Source organism: Pseudochaenichthys georgianus, chromosome 16, assembly GCF_902827115.2.
Source record: "Pseudochaenichthys georgianus chromosome 16, fPseGeo1.2, whole genome shotgun sequence".
Lineage (NCBI taxonomy): Eukaryota > Metazoa > Chordata > Actinopteri > Perciformes > Channichthyidae > Pseudochaenichthys > Pseudochaenichthys georgianus.
Genome location: NC_047518.2, coordinates 39,763,099 through 39,781,065, shown reverse-complemented (window position 1 = coordinate 39,781,065; position 17,967 = coordinate 39,763,099). Strand labels below are relative to the sequence as shown.

The following is a 17,967-nucleotide window of genomic DNA, read 5'->3' as shown; positions in this document are numbered from 1 at the left end:
AAACAAGCTTCCTTTCTCCAGTAACAATGGCTGTAAAAAATCTTTTCATTTCCATCTGAAACCTGGTTCAGTCGAACTGCATACAATTGAGCAAAATGTTAATTAAATTGTCTTAATTGGCATGGCATTATGGATCAAACATGTTTCTAAAGCAAAAGAGTCATATACAAAAAAAAAAAAATATTGTAATTAGTTCAATGAAATGATAGAAATGGGGAAAAAGACATTTCTTACTTTTCTACTGCAGTAACTTATTTTCCTGCCAGTTCTCCATGCTGTCTTTTCCCAGAAGAGGTTGACGGTACGTCTACACAGCAGCTTCAGAAGAATCTTCCAACGCTTCTCTGCCCGTTGACTTTGAATGGGGATGACGTCACTTTGCCTCGCTTTTCGCCGAACTGCATTGTGGGGGAGCGAAGCGAAGATTTCCAGAATGTCCAGGATTCAAAAGTTGAGCAATGTTCAACTTTTGAAGCTGAGCTGGAAGCGCCAGCCAATCAAATCACGTTTATGCAAATCTGACAGTAGAAGCGCTAGCCAATCAAACCGCGAGTCTTTTGGGAGAAAGTATTGGATGTTCCGTTTGAATTTGAGTGCAAAATCTACTATTTTGGACAACTTTTCTGTGCTACTGTACAGAACTTGAGTAAATAGACTTGTACCAACCCCCCACTGTGAGCTGTTTGATCTAACCTCCTGCTCTGATTGATGTCCGTGTGTGTTCACCTCCACTTTGTGTTCGTGCATATCACTGACATAATATCAATATGTGCCTCAGAATGTGTGCCAAAGTGTGTGTTCACATCTGATTCTCCTGTGTGTGGGTGCGTGTAAATGTTTGTGCGTGTAGATGTTTGTGTGTGTGTCAGTGCATTATGTGTGTCATAGGATATGAGGCGAGTCGCGTGGCGCTGTGATAGTGTTTGTCACCCTGAGCATGTAGCCATGTCAAACTCTGTCAGGGTAGTTTACCCTGGCTAGGGATGTAACACATCCCTATGATTCTCTCTCTGTTGGCCTGTGTGTGTGTGTGTGTGTGTGTGTGTGTGTGTGTGTGTGTGTGTGTGTGTGTGTGTGTGTGTGTTTCAGATGTGTGTGTCTTCTCCTTTCATGGTTAGTTTTTTGCTTTTTCACTTATTTCAAATACTTATCGCAGAGACTGATGGAGAGAAGAGAGAGCGGGTGAGTTGATATTCATCCTTGAGAAAAAATACCTAGGAGGGAGAGAGAGTAAAAGAGTGGGTGTTGGGATGAAGAAGGGAGGGAGGGGAGAGAGTGGGAGGGTGCAGGGAGAGAGAGAGAGAGCTGATGGAGAAAGCCAAGGAGGTACGGGTATACTATTGAGCAAGGGGAGAGACAGAGGAGGGAGGCAGAGGGGAGGGTGACTAAGTGAATGCAGTTGGCCGTTGCGTGTCGCCGAATCACAGCGGAGTAAACAGGCAGGCGAACGGATTGGAGCTGAATCAACAAATGGATACAGCAAAACTGGATGTACACTGCACATGAGGAGACAATCAGGGAGGACGGAGAGTCTGCCTTCATTTGCTTTTATCTCTGCATCAGACGCCGCCGCTGCGAGGAGCCCGCGGGGAGGCACAGGGAAAATAGCGGACAACTCATTTCTCTCTGACGCCGTGGAGCTGTGAGCCAGAGAGGAGTCGACTGTGGGACTTGACGGGATTGAATATATGCCCTGTAAGTAGTTGCATAGGCTGTACATATCAGTGTGTGTGTGTGTGTGTGTTTATGCCTCTGGCTTGTGCACTGCCTCTGATTTCTCATGAAGAAATTGGAAATAAGAGAGGAAGAAAGGAATGCAAGTGCAGTTGTGCTGCCATGTCTCTTGCAGTTGTGATATGCCGTGTGCATCACAGCCCTTTCTTCTTCTTTTCATTTAAACAACTACGCCGGACTTGACTGTGTGTTTGTGGCTTTTTCCTCCACAGTGCCGGTGAGTGAGTGTGTGTGTGTGTGTGAGAGCTGATATTAGCAGCCCCATTGGTATTCAGTGGAGGGAGCTCCGGGATCTCGCTGCGCCTTTCCCCAGGATGGGATCACAGAGCGGGGATTGTGCTCGCCGGGGGAGAGTCGGCTGAAATGGGTGAGTGTCCGTCCTCTCGACCTTCTTTACCTCTTTCACCTCTAATGTCCCTGTTTCATGTTTAGTACGTCCAAGGCATTTTCACCACTGATGTGATTCTCTCTCACCCACTGTCCGACCCACCTTACCCCCCCCCCCCACCTGTTTCCCTCCATCCCTCCTTCTGTCCCCTTTTCATCCAGCATCCATCTCCCCTCATCTAACCCCCCCCCCATCGAGACATTAACAGGCCCGTCCAGTTTGATGGATTTGGATCAAATCTGAATAGCTCACTTCAATGTGTTGCTTCTCTCCCCCCATTCCCCTCTTTGCTTCTCTCCCCCCCTCTTCGACTGTGTCACCAATCCCCCCTCCTCGCCTCCACCCCTCTCTCGGTCTCTTCAAGCTCCTCTCCACATTCCGTTTGAATTCAGACACACCAAATACGGTTGAGTCTCTTTCCTGAGTGGAGACGGATTTGTGTGTGTGTGTGAGTGAAAGGATTGCTATTTCTGTGTCAATCATTTTGATAGCTTTTCATCGTGTGTGTGTGTGTGTGTGTGTGATACAATGCAGAGAAGGCATAGGTGTGTGGGGGTGATGAAACAGAAGGTTATGAAGCAGATCAATGTGTTTAATTGCTTCGGGCATGACAGCTGTCACATGAACATGCAATGCAGACACACACAGACTCACACACTGTTTCTCGTTTCACACACACCTTGTATTTGCACTCCTTGCTGATCTACCTTCTGCACACCCATTCACACCTCCCTTTCACACGTGTGGCTGTGGCACACACACACACAGACACTGAGCACTAACCACACACACACGGAATCAACCTAACCGGTCCTAGGAGGATATGGGTGTCACAGTAGGGTCACTTGTATCCATTCGGCAGTATTGATTGGAGCCGATGCACAGAGTGGCCTCTAATGTTTCATTTGAGATGGACCATCACCTCGGTAGTCTCTGAACAAAGGGAGAAGTCACTAAACCTATTTAATGATTTTGGTTTGCTCTGTTAAAAGAGATGAAGTCACTCAGAGTTTCCCTCCATGTCTCTGTGCTGTCCAGGAGGCTTTCGGCATTAGGTTGTGAGCTGTGGGTTTCTGGATTGAAAGATATAAATGACGCTTCGATATAATCAACAGGTCCGAACTGTTGCATAGTAACAGGCAAGGCTACCTGTTGTGTAGTTAGAACTTGACATCCTGCTGCCTTTTTTCTTAGTCAAGCAATCTGTCTAACAAAAGAAGGTTTGATTTCTAAGAGAATGAAAAGAAAAGGAATGTCAACAGGCATCCAAGAAGTCTGTCTAAGCTCAAGCCGACATTAGTTTGCCACCTGTCATCTGCATGCTCACCTCTCTGCCTGGGACATTGCTACTTTGAAGGGATCTAAGAACATGTCTTGGCACAATATAAAGGTACCAAGGTGACTATTTGCATTGTGGAGATGAGACATTTATCAAAGTGTTAACTAAATCAAGCCGACTCCCAGAAGACACTGATCTATTTTTAAATGCATTAAATAAGATGGAGCACGATCAAATTCCAACATTATAAGGATGCCTGAAGATGGTAGCATTTAAAAACATGTCTTTGTGACTTCAACATCTAACATATGTATGAAATGGAGGCCATTCTCAGCTATGCACTTGTATTCTTCTGTTCATTTATATGTAGAATAACTTTTCTCGACACAGAGGAGCTCTGCAACTTATCTACATGATGTATTTATTTGCATTTGCTATAAAACGTATAAGAAAGAGTCGGAATAGTAGAACTTTAAAGCACCCCTAAGATAGTAAAACCGTGATCCCTTTATCATGTCTAGAACCAACAATATGACGACCGTTTGAGAGGCAAAGGGATAACTATCTATACAAAGTAGGGCTGCTCGATTATGGCAAAAATCATCATCTCCATTATTTGGGTCAATAATTGATATCACGATTATTAAAAACGATTATCCATTGACTTTGAAAACATCCATTTATTGGAGAAAATAAATGTGAACAGTATGTTTTTAACAGTTGATTACCCTGAACTTTTTATATATATTTGTATTGAAGACACATAAAAGACATTTGGTACATTGACAGGGACCACAGTTCAAAGTTACTAGGAACCATTTAGTCTCTACTATTGTGCATCACTTGACAGGCATACAGTATTTAAGCCACCTTCATAACTCAAACAGACCACATAGCCAAATATAAGGGAGTAGTGTACCGACTGAACTAAACAAGATAATAATAGCAATACTAATAATAAAATAATAATACTAAAACAATACAAAGACAAAAAGTTAACATAAATACGTAATAAAGAGGAAGGGGGGGGGCGTCCATCAATCAGTAACCAAAGATGCGAGAGATTGGAAGAAGGTTAAGAAGCGTTGCCACTTAGTGTAAAACATAGAGGTTCTGCCTCTTAATGAAAAAGACATGACATCGCTGCGCCACTTAGCATCGGAAGGAGCTTTTTGGGATTTGCAGTGAAGAAGAAGAAGTCGTCTTGCCAATAACGAAGTAAATGCCAAAATATCTAATTGTATCTGTTGTAATCTTCTGGGCACCCAAATATGGCAATATGGGGACAGGCTTTCACAGTGAGTGAGAGTATCTTTGAGATATCCTCAAAAAACTTCTTCCAAAAGGAAAACACTAATGGGCAGGAGAAGAACATATGGGATAGGTTGCAGGGAGAGGCTTGACATTTGTCACAGATGTCAATAACAGTGGGATATATTTGTGACAATCGTGCCTTTGAGAAATGAACCCGGCACCTTGAACTGTATGAGAGTGAGACGAGCACAGGATGAACTCGTATGAATCCTGTTAAGAGCACCACCAGTGATCACCCCTAGCTCCGCCTCCCAGGCAGCCTTGATTTTAGTGGTGTGTGTGTGAGCTGTCATCGGTCAGGAGTTTGTTATATATTTTTGAAATAAGTGACTTTTGAAGGGGATCGGAACAAAGAAACTCATCCCATATTTGATTAGGGGGTAGAGAGGGAAAGGATGGAAACAGGGATTTGGTACAGTGTCTAATTTGGAAATAACGAAAAAGGTGAGATGTTGGGAGTTCAAATTCCCTTGATATATCAGTAAAACTACGAAAGGTATTATCCTTATAAAGCTCTCTAAAAGTCCTCAGGCCCTTCTCATGCCATACAGAGAAAGTGGGGTCAGATAAGGCAGGTCGGAATAAATGGTTTCCCAATAAAGGAGCTAAAGTGGATGCAGAAGTAAACTTAAAATGCCTCCTAAATTGGTACCAGATTTAAGAGTAGAACTCACAACAGGATGATTCGTATGTCCAGAGAGGTTGGTGGGAATGGAAGAGGTAAGTGGTGCCATAGCGGAGGATGAGCCACAAGACTGTGCCTCAAATCTACACCTTGGAGGATGCACTGATTTTGACCAAAATGAAATCTTGTGTGTGAAGCCCAATAATATAATTGGAAGTTCGGGAGAGACAGTCCAGCGTTAAGTCTACATCTTTGAAGAATAGATTGACTTATTCTGGGTGCCTGGGTGAAATAACCTGATCAAGAGTCTTAACAAATTGTTTAGGTAGGAATAGAGGGAGACATTGGAAAAGAAATAGGTACTTAGGAAGAATGTTCATTTTAACCGTGTTAATTTGACCTATAAGCGACAGAGGTAAACTCTTCCATCTTTGAAGGTCTGACTTGATTTTATTACCCTGAACTTTAAGTAATAACTCAACTGAAAAAAAAAAAAAACAATTTTTTTTTTTTTTTTTTAATATAATAATAATACAAAAATAATCGTTATATTTCGATTACGTTGTTTTCGTAATCGTTGCAAGCCATAATCGTAATTGCGATTCAAATACGATTAATTGAGCAGCCCTTATACAAAGGCTATCACATCTTCATGTTTATGTTGAACACAATTCAAACTGATATTTATTTTGTTTTCACGTTGACCCATGCAGCCTTTCCTAAAATGCGTTGCGGAGATAACTGTTTTGCTTATTTGTGGTGCCTTAGTTTCCTCTCCTCTAAAGACAAGCTAGTGTTGCTATGCTGCAGTTTACAAAGTTTGCAAACAGCCGTATCTATTTGCATCGTTTTTCACCTTATATGCAGTTGAATCGGAAATGCTTCCTCCAATTACCTCCGAGATGGTGTCGTGATTATCCATTCAGCAGAGCTTCCATGTCTCTCATTTCCCTCGTGTTCAGCAAGAGGAGCACCAACAGCTCACTGAGGGCAGCCGGCCATGCAGTGCAGCGGAGGGACCGTGTTTTAGGAATACTTGATAACAAGCCACGTCCTGTTGTACTTCTACACCTCACAATTTGAAATGTCTCTCAACATCCTCACATATCAAATATTTTATGTTTTCAGAAATTCGACTGCTACTGTGAATTTTGAATACAAATGTCAGCCTACGCCATGCTGTCTTCACCCGTCAAGTATAACTAGGTGTATCTGAACAGTGCTTTAAACCTGGGCTGCAGTGCTCCAGCTGCCCGAGGCACATTCACCAGTCAGAGGTCAATTTTTCGACCTTTGGTGTGCTCCATCGCATGCATCTTGGATACTGTGGAGTGTGCTGGACTGCTAACTTGGAATTGAAGGAAACAGACAGGATAAATGATTGAATGAAAGCAGGCTAGCTGTAGATTTTAAGATTGGATACAGGGGAGTAGAAGAGAGATGTGACGGGTCAGAGTGTTTGAAGATGAGCTTGTTTATGAGAGAGTGAAAGGATCAAATCATAGAGTGAGTGGAGAAGAGGAAGGAGCAAACAAGCAGCAAAGTCGGAGGAAGAGTGACAAGGACGGAATAGACAGCAGGATGACAGACAGGGTGGAGTGTGACGAGGAGGAGAATGACGTACGTGATCACTGATAAGGCAGAGTGACACAAATGTCACCATGCTAACCTTTCATGCACTCTTGCTCTCTCTCCTCTCTACTTTGCCCTCTCCTTTTCCTTCTCTTCCAGATCTAAAGCCCTGCAGAGATGGACACCAAATGGGCATCGTGGAAGCCAACATCCACCCTCCAGCGACGAGCTTACCACATCTAACCTTCTCCTACATCTCCAGCCATCGGCTCGAGGACTGAACCTGCAGATTTAAACTCCTCCAGTTCAGAGTGAGATTCCAGTGCGTGACGAGCCTCAGAGGAGTCGACTTGCAACAAAACCGCCAACCTGTTGAGCAAATACGATTGAGCTTCTTGAACTTCTCCTGAAATGAATTAAGTTGCTGTGATGCTTGAGCAATGGCATGGAGCTTTCGGACATGTCCGGATTTATCGCCCGGATATCCTGTCGAGATTACGACACTTTTGTGCACACCTCAGAGCTGGGCCCCTTTTTCACATTGGCTTGTGGGCAAAAGCGAGTAATTGAAAATCCCCCCTTGAGAGGTTCTCTGCTCTGATTTGTTGTGGGAGAGAACGGCCATTGTTCTATTTTTTTTAAAAGAACAATTAGAAAAAACAACCTTGTTGCCACATTTTCCCAATTCTTTTTCATTTTTCGCCATCTTTCTCACACATCGAGGAGAGACACATTGTGAAGCAGCGCCATTCTTCTTTATCCCCCTTCGCTGACGGAGAGAGAGGAAGGACATACTGTCCAGAATAGATAACGAAGAAGGAGACTGGCAGTGAGGGGAAGAACATAGAAGTAAACAGGTAGAGAGAGAAATAGAGAATTAGGACTGTTTGAAATTCTCTCGGAGAGTCTGTTTCTAATTCGCCTGTGCCGTGTTGGAGGCTAGTTAGCGCAACGGGGAGGGTCGGGATTTACACCAGGGGGGGCACTTGAGCAGGAGAGAAGGGTTATGTCCCCCCTGTACCTGCCTGGTCTGCATTTCAGTGTTTGGCAGGAAGACAGACTGAAAGATGGCCCGGTAAACGGACAGCTATACTGACAGACAAGCTCTGAAGCTGGTCAGACAGACAGACAGACAGACAGACAGACAGACGGGAAGACGGGAAGACGGGTACACAGCCTGTTCCAAGTGTCAGGCACACAATCTGCACAGAAGCATTTCATTGTCATTGTATGCAGGAGTAGTTTGTGAGGAAGACACAGGGAGAAGGTAAGACCGCAAATAAATGCGTTTTTCGCTTGCGGTTACTTCATCTGCATCCACCTCAGTCGGTACGTTGGCACTGCGAGGGAGGGGGGCTGCTTCCAGAAAGGAAATACAGGTTGCAGAAAGAGACAGAGAGAGAGAGGCAGAGAAACAGAGGGAGAGAGCAGGTGTCGGAAATCCTCCCCTTCATCTGCTTGTCATTTTCTCCTCTGTGTTCGCTCGTCGTCTGGCGAGGTGATTGGTTTTGTGATGCCGGCGTTCCTTTGCTCATAGGCACCTCTGCAAACAAGAGAACAACAAGAAGTGAGCAGACAGAGGAAACACAACAAAAGAGACGGCATAAAAGATAAGCCCTTTTTTGATTGACTAATTTTTCACCCTTTCCGTTTCTTATTTGTGAAGACGGGCTGTTGTTATTTGTTCTCTAAAAGAAAGAGATAGAAGGAAGAGAAACACCGGCCCAATCAATCCCTCGTTTTCTCTGCACACCGAATTGAACCTCTCCCTTTAATCAATTGTTGATTTTTCATTGCCTTGCTCTAAAGGGATTATTTTCTCCACCTGACTATAAACACTGGAATCCTCAGATTACGTCTGTCTGTCCTCACCCCCAACGAGACAGTGTGCACCCCTTTGACACCCCACGGCACCCCCCCCCCCTCGGCGGAAGTGCCTCAACCCTGTGGTCTCTGATCTCCATGCCCGTGTTGACTCACTACTACAGCGATAACATGGCACAGCGCTTCTGATACCATCTGATTCATTCTGTAAGTAGGACTCTCTCTCTTTTTCTGTGTGTGTGTGTTCGCATGTTCTCTGCATGTCGTTAGCACGTATTCAGCTCATGTCTGCAGAAAAACAGACATGGGCCGTCTTTTCTGCAGTGTTGGTTTTATGGTGTCTTCGCAGCGGATTTGCTTTCCTGTGCTTCCTCTGCTTCAGGCAATTTGAGCGTGTGTGTGCGTGCGCATGTGTGTGTGTGTGTGCCAAAGAAATAGATGTTGATCTTACAGCCAAGCTTACAACAGCATCAGAAAGAGGCAAAGGAGGTGTGTGTGTGTGTGTGTGTGTGCACATGCCAACATATTGGTCCTGAGGTTAATTTGAACTAATTAGTAGTGAGTATTTTTCGCTTCTCAGAGCGGTTGTTTGGTTCCGTGTCAGTGTTCTTGCATTCATTAGGGTGAGATGGAAAGGGGCTAAAACTGAAGAGGGCGAACCAGCTAATGAGAAGGACTGTGATACTCCTGACTAGTTATTTGCTGCCTCCATTTCACGTCTAATGCTCTGAGCATTACAGCCCGGCTGCATATCATTTCAGCTTCCTTTTATCTCACTCAAGTGTTGCCTTTGATGAAACGTTTTATACTGAGACCAAGGTCCTGCATATTACTAAGCCCATCCATCTCCGCGGACACGTCCACATCTTTATACACTCCCACAGTCACCAGGCCCAGCACCGAGAGAGAGAGAGAGAGAGAGGAGACTATGACACAGAAAGCAACAGAGAGGAGGACACATGGAGGGTGAGAAAAAGGGAGAGAAAAAGGGAGTCTAGAGGGGCAGGAAAAGACCTCTGCTCCATGGGAACACTCTGATGGGTTTAGCGAGGCCCCGCTTTGTTCACACTGTTGGTCAGCCTCTCAGAATTAAGATTACTAAATAATACGATTACTGCGGCTGCACTCTGATAACACGCTGCTGCCGATCCCCTTTGTCCCCGTCAGAGAGGAGGCAGGACAGGCGTATGATGGCCTGACTGAGTACATTACACTGTCACAAGGCCCTTTGCCTCACCACATGGCTTCTCTGCTTGCAGCGGAGTGAAAGAGGAAAGACATGATGTGACTTTTAATATGACAAGTGGCCATAAACAGAATGGCGCTGAGGAAAAAAAACAACTTCTCTTCAAACTGATGGATCTTGTCATCGTACATTTGACTCCCCTTACCTTTTCTCACGTCGTTAACGTCGTGCCGTCAGCTCCCAAAAATGAGTAAACGGGTGAAAACCGCTGTCTATCACCCGATTGCACGTGTGTAAACGTAAACCACGGCTATCACGGTGAGATGTCTGCTCCTTATCTCGATGTTTTACACCACATCCTCTGCGTGGGCTATTTGTTTCATGTTTCCACGCTTGACAGCTTTCACACCGATTCCTGCCAAGTTGACCTTGCAGTTTAAAGTGTAATAAAAGCTGAATTCCCAGGCTGCGTGGCACGTCGTGTGCTTCTGGTAGCTGATAAATGGTCTCACCCCTCTGGAGAGGGGGAAACAAGCAGGCAGCAGAAGCCGCTGTCCAGTCCAAAAGTACAAGCGTCTGAACCCTCCTGCTTCCAGAGTAGTGCGCAAATGCCAGGGCTCTGACCCCCTCCTATGAGAGAGGACGCTTCTCCACTCTCCTCTCAGCAGGCGCCACCATTAGCCTGCAGAGCTAAAGACTAGCTTGGGGCAGGAGATAGAAGATGCATTAAGTATGTGATGGTATAGTACAAGAGTAAATCATAACAAACTAGAGCAGAGGGGGGGGGGGGGGGGCACAAAACAAAATCAATGAAATATGACACACAGAAAAAACATGTAGCTTAAAAAAAGCCCCAAAGCACCGCAAGTTGGCAACCGTTAAGTTCCTCTTCTGTTGCCGTGCAGCACATTTGTCATCCAGTAGAGGGTTCATGTCATGGAGTGTCTTTGCTTCAGTGACATCATATGAACTTTGATCCGGGGCCTTCCCCACGGTCACAAAATAACTGAATGAGTAAGTGATAAGAACCAGCGCAGCTCCAGTCGGGAAGCGTCCGTGTTGAACCACATGCACTCCGCTCAGCCGGCGCAGCCATGCAGAAACAGAACGGCAGCATGGAGATGATGTGCCAAATTACCAGTCATGTGTTTGCCTCATTCACGTTCCCCCTTTCGAAGTGCTTCTCACAACAGCAACCGCTGCGTCTGCACAGTGTGCTCCGATCGTTTCACTCGGCTTGGTGTAAACGATGCACACGGCTCATAAGAGAATCTTTCCCGTTGGTTACAGATCGCCCCGGCGCCCTGTGTGTTACCCGTCAGGTGCTCTCGGATCAATGACCGTCCCTCAGGGTTTCACTTTGTAATCGCTGGGGCCCATTTTATTTGCTTTTTCACTTTTTCTCCTCTTACTGTTAAGGCATAAAATAACACATTTCGACATTGTCTGCATCATTACTCATGTTACGGTTCTTTGTTGGGAACAGCTGCTTCCTCTGAAAAGCAGCTGTTATTTCAGTTACTGTGCCATCGAGACCCGTCTTCTCCATGCACTTCCAGTGTTATCTCAGGAATATTGTCACACTGTTATCAACGCTGAATCCAATATTCTCTGTGACTTGCTTCTGCTGCCGTGCCCCATGATGCCATTGCGTGGCCGTTCACCCCCGAAGTGTCGCAGAGAGCCACAGCTCCAAAGAGAGCCAGGCTAATTTGAGATCTCTTCTAACACGGAGCAGCACTTCAGCTTCAGCTTGACCACCAGCGCGAGGCACTGCAGCCTGCCCTAAACCCTTGCTCCTCATTGCCTAATGGAGCACACACGACGGCCCTGTTTGCTTAGCTGTTTGTCCACTCCTGCTTGCTACAGGCTAGCTGGCCTTAGGGGGAAAGGATTGAGTGTGTGTGAGTGTGTGTGTGTGTGTGAGGAGGATGACAAGAGATGGACATTAGCACACATGCCCTTTCCATAATGCGTTCCCGGCTGGCCTGTTCGGATGGCCATGAAGTGAATGCCACTAATGGCCTCTCAGTTAATGGAGTCATTAAGATTGGATTGCAAGAAGATAAAAGCAATGTGTGTGAAGCGGGTGGAAGTGTTATCAGTTGTATATGTGTATTGTTACTGTAAACGCTTTGTGTAAGCCTTTTCCTACTTAAGTGTTGCTTCAGTAGACGCACCCAGGACAACTGAAAGCAGGCAGGGACACCGCTGCATTAGCATTAGTAGAAAAGGTCAGTATTCCGTCAGTGTAATTGTAACCCGGTCTGAGGCGCAGGTGATCAGTCCTCACGGCGGAGGCGCAGATATGCACAGCGTTAGTGTTGCTGCCTTGTGAGAGTGCATGTGACACTCGAAGGCTTCTTTGAGGTCATCTCAGGACGTATCCCCGAGAGGCCTGGGAAAGGCATTCTGGGTACTCGTGTTGCGTGTTGTTTTCATGGTGGCACGACTGCTCATTATGTCAATTTCTTGATTCTCACCAGAGGGTTGGCCATGTCACCGTGCTCATCATGTTTTAAAGCTTCAGCTCGTGGCAGTCAATGAAAGGCAGCCTTCAATCCACCACCAGGGAAATCTAGTTGGTTGGCAGAATTAAAATGTCCTCCTCACATGGTAAGATGATCAGAATATAATAAACTCTTCCTGACTAGCCTCGACCAACCTGTTTGGATATTCACAATGTTACTGTCAACTTGGCAGAGGTGCTTTTCATGCACATATTTCCCACTCGCAAATCCTCTCGGGTGTTTATCCGTCAAATGGTGTCAGTCTGTGGATCAGAAGATTAGAAAATAAAATTCAGAGCGCATCTTTTAATCTAATCACTTATCACAGGCTAAGCCCATAGCGGGAAAAGTGAGTCTCAGCAGGGGGAAGTCATTCTGCAATCACTGATCAAACCTGCCTGCAGACCCCCGAGGACACCAGAGGGGGTCAACCTGCAAAATAAGGAACAGCTGACTACAGTTCATTGTTTTTTATGTCAAGATCACATAGTGAGGGCATTTCATATTGTTGGAGGGGTTTTTGCGATCAAATATTTCATTATTAAAAGTCAACACACTATAATCCGTTTTTTGAGAGCCTTTTTTAAAAGATATCCCCCCAAAAACTCCATATTTAGACAAAGTGATTACAGTAAGGCATTGTCATTTATTACAATGCGAGCTGACGCAGTTTTGAACTGCCTATCCACTTTTGTACAATCCTACATAATTGCTTCTGTGTGAAAAAAAAGTCAGCCTTGGTCTACTGAATCTATTTTACATTTTAATTCTACACCGTGGCGCCTGCTGAGCGGCAGTCTGCCTGACGGTGTAATAATGGCACTCATCATGATATCTACAGGTGTCTCTTTGCACCGAGGAAGATCATTAATATACGTGGGACTCAGCTCTGTTAGACTCTACATCACTTAGAGCCGTCACAAGCCATTTTTCCTTTAACTGACTAGGACAAAAGATGGGTTTTTAAAATGTAGTTCAATCAGAAGACACTTGTTTTATTTAAAGAAACATTTATTGTCGTTGCATTAGATCACATGTGTAAAACCCAAGACCCGGGGGCCAAATCAGGCCCTTGGTGGATTTGATTTCGGTCCGCAGGATAATTTCTAATTACTATTAGATCTGGCCCGCCGATATATTGCACGCACACCTTCACTCCATCCTGAGGGTCTCCTCAGCTCAGAGCCTGAGCCCAAGTTTACTGATGACCTTGCCCCCGAGATGAGATGCCAAGTATCTGAACTAGCATCACAGAGCAGTACACTGAGTTTACATGGATGTTTCCTTCTGCACTTTGTTTCTCACGGCAACAGGGCATGTTTGGTTTGTTCTTTGAGGGGAATTGTTTTGTTGGAGCTGTTGTTGGCCTGTGGGAAAATGTACTCATAAGAAATGACTCTGCAGATAGAGCCATAAGAAATGAATGCAACTGATTATTTAATGTTGTTTTTATAGGCAATAATGTAAGCTTTGTTAGTTCCAGGTTTAATATGTGCAATAAGTTCATTTCAGTAAGTTCTGCAATAAACATTGAACCAGTCCGGCCCTCGACTAGTACCCTTTTTTAAATGTTGGCCCACTGTGTATTTGAGTTTGACAGCCCTGCTCTAGATGATATAAATGTTAAGTCTTTGGCGATTAGACCCCCATCGTGATATCACATATCTTAAAGGGAAGATGCCGCCTTAATAGAATAGGAAACCCGCCCTCCACATCTAAAGACTGGTGGTGATTGTGATGTTATGTTAAATGTTTGTTGTTTATTTTTCATGTATTGTGTCTTGACATTTGTCTACGTTGATGTTGCACATGGAGCTGCTGTGATGCATTCCAGACTTGATCTGACCAATAAAGTATTATCGTAGGTCGTATTATCGTATCGTGATGTTACAATCTGGATTTGATGAGGATATGGGATGAGGAGGACGCTGAAGATCTGCACTTCAAGGAGTGGATTTCTGTAAGCTCAACCTGGCCACTGGATATGATGACAGGAGGAGCACTGGGGGGGAAGACGGGACGCAGCATTAACACCTGACAGGACAGCTGACTGCAGGACAGAAGAGAATAGATAATGAGCGTGATGATTGGCTCTTGGCGATCGTGGCAACATATAATTGAATACGAGAAGCCCGTTGATAGATAGCTGAGGAGTGGATGAATGTGAAGCTAGTTTTTCTGACTGAACCTGCGCTTTAGCTTCATTTGACGACCACCACCGATGTTGTGTTTAGAAGTGAGGTGAAGCAAAGTCGTGGAAGTACCAAACATACGTTTGTTGTTTAGTGTTTCTAAACAAAAGAAAGTGTGGCCTTACATTCTGTAATAAAAGGGAGCCTATTTTGGTGTTTTTCCCTTTCTTGTAGTGTGTTACATCACTTGTTACACGCTTTTATCCAAAGCGACTTACATACTCAATACTGTGGGCAATCCCCACAGGAGCAATTTGGGGTGAAGAGTCTCAGGGACACAACGACATGCTGACTGCAGTGGGGTTTGAACCTGTTCTCCCCTGATCCGAACACCAACGCTCTATCCACTGCGCCACACGCCTCCTTACAGTATAGGTTTTTATGGTCTTTATTCTCTCCCACACACTCCCCCCCCCCGCTTGAAACGCCACAGTTGGACTACTTTGTTTACTTCTGTAACATAATGACATCACTATGTGCTGAGCTTCATAACACTTGAGCTTCTATTGGCTAGCGCTCCTACACATTGTACAGTACGTGGGGGCATCTCTAAGCTGTTGACCAATCACAACAGAGTCTGCCAGCGAACCAATCAGATCAGACTGGGCTCTGGTTAGGGCTGCTCAATTATGGCAAAAATCATAATCACGATTATTTGCGTCAATAATTGATATCACGATTATTAAAAACGATTATCCATGTACTTTGAAAACATCCATTTATTGAAAAAGCAAATGTGAACAGTATGTTTTTAACAGTTTATTACCCTGATCTTTAAGTATAATCCAACTGAAAACGTTTTATTTCGATTACGTTGTTTTCGTAATCGTTGCAAGCCAAAATCGTGATTAAAATACCATTAATTGCATGTGACGGTAGTCGAGGAACTAAATACAAATATAAAACTGTAAATAAGCCTAATACGGCTCCTTTAAGAATCAAATGGACTTCAGTCTCACCTTCATCAAATATAAAGCAAAGCCTTTTTCTCTTCTCGAAGATCATTAAAGCTGCATGCCACTATGAATAATAGTGATACTTGAACATATCAGATCTGTGGCTTTTTGTTAATGGTTCTTCACATAGGTTGTTTCTCAGTAGTCATTTCTGCAAGACGCTGTTCATAATTTAGTTCTGAACCAAGCATCAAAAGCCCGTCTCCGCCTCGAGATAAGGAACACTTTGTGCTGTCGTGAATTTTACACTGTAATCAGTTTGGTAGATAGAAAATAAATTAATCATAAGAAATATAGATTTCACTTTAGTCCAGGGGTTCCCGTCTCATTTCATTACTGATGTTCATCTCGTCTTGATCTACAGAACACGACACAGCGCTTTTCCTGCAAAACTATACATAAATGTAGATATCACTCCAGGATGTTAATGAGATCATCCGGCTGAGAGATTTAATTTCTCGTATCATCAAAACCTGAAAAGATGCATTATGCTCTGTTAAATAATCAACAAAATGGTCATTCAATTAGCGGTGTGTTGTGACCTATCGGGGACTTTTATCTCTTCAATTAGTTAGCCACCCCGGTTTTTCACAGCAAGCGTTAATGAAAACTTCAAACGAGCTCCAAAAGTGCAGCCTACTAATTTATAGCGCAATAATCCACGCTGCAGGTTCATTCGTAACCTTTCAACAACAAGGCATTTCAAAGTGCTTTCCATAGGGCATCAAAACGAGATGAAAAACACAACATGATTTGCTGTTGATATACTAAATCAAATAAAAGAAGATAAAAGGCTGCGACAAATGAAACTGTGGAATACAAATGACAGCGTGGCTTTATTGCGATGCAAGATATGAACAACAGAGGTTTTGAGAAATAATTTAAAAGAACTGAGAGTTGGATCAGATCAGAGTTTGTTCCAAGTCTGTGATGCATACAAACAGCCTCTTCGTGTTTTACTAGTTTATAATATATTTTGGCCCGAAACACTTCAGTGTTTTATGAACCATGCGTTTAATGTGTTATGGAAATACAGTTTGACTCCCTCCTATAGGACCTTTTAGAGACAGCTTCGTAGTAATAGAGGAGACTATTTATACTGAAGATAAACACATGGGCAATCTTTTCTAAATCCTGTTGGGACAGAAGTCTGTTCACTTTTGATATTTTCTAAGGAAGTAGGTGGCAGATTTTCTATTTGTATTTATGTAGATGTTAAAATGTAGGTTACTAAACTCTGGGCTGGTTCTGAGTATTTTACCGTTAGAGTATACAGGTTAGCGCATTTCTTAAATGATTATTCCTTGGGTCCAAAGACAATTCAAACACTGCTTGTATGTGTATACATTTGTGTGTTGTTGTCATATTTATGATATGTGTTGTTGTTTTCCATATTCTGCTTTAGTGGCAGCATGTAGATATTGAATTTAAGCGATACAGGGTGTAGAATTTAACTAAGAAGTATCATATTTAAAAAGGAAATATTTATTTATATCTTGAGTGTCCGATTGTGGATGTCATGCGAGCATAACATGGTGAAAACAATCGGTCTAAATTAACAATCGGGACGGAAATGTTCGGATTTCCAAAGGGAGGTTCTGTGAATAAATTAAAAATCAAGAACCGAAATAATTGCATATCTTAGACTGCACCGTAACTTTTATCTTTTAATGTTTATTTTATTAGCTTTTCTTTTTAATGACTGATTTTAAATGCCATTTTCTTAATGTCTTTCATACTTTTTTCGTTTTCTTTTAATGTTTCTTTTATTATCTTTTACTGTTTTTAAATGCCTTTGTCTGAATGTCTTTCATTTTTGTAAAGCACCTTGAATTGCCTGGTGCTGAAAGGGGCTATATAAATAAACTTGCCTTGCCTCGTTGAACTGGAAAAAATAGTACTCTAGTTTTGCTCATCATAAGGATGCATTTAGTGCCATGCCATCTCTGCTTCTTGCTTCTTAAATATAGACTAGAGACACATTTTGACCCGTGTCTCTTTGTCTCCACAACACTTGTATTTTTGTATTGTGAGTGAAGAGCCTGTAATCTGCTCCAAAAAATATTAACACGCGAGTCGGTTCCAGCTCTGCTGCGTCCACACAGCGATGCAGCAGCTGATTATGGGCTCCTGCCTGATTTTAAACAGCTGAATATTTAATGGCTAAATGAAACACGATACTCCAAATGGACTGATGGCATGACAACTGAGTAAAAAATAATAACAACAGACGTAATTCATTAACTCAATGGTGGCTTAATGGGCTTTTAATTACCAACGACGTGTGGAGCTGGAAGATTTTTTTTAAATGTAGACAAAACTTGGCTGCGATGACCCCCCAGCGCTGCCCCCCTACCGCAACCACATATACAGAAATGTCAGGAAAT

The 17,967-nt window shown here is 43.6% G+C and overlaps 1 protein-coding gene across 1 annotated transcript in view; it reads left to right on the top strand.

The window, feature by feature from the left end:
* Nucleotides 1-1,371: 1,371 nt before the first annotated feature.
* The window catches only part of grik5 (glutamate receptor, ionotropic, kainate 5), a 143,229-nt gene continuing 126,633 nt past the window's right edge, over nucleotides 1,372-17,967 (top strand). Inside the window, 3 exon segments of the mRNA XM_034102321.2 lie at nucleotides 1,372-1,695; nucleotides 1,947-2,101; nucleotides 7,072-8,943. The gene's annotated coding sequence lies outside the window, so the exon portion shown is untranslated.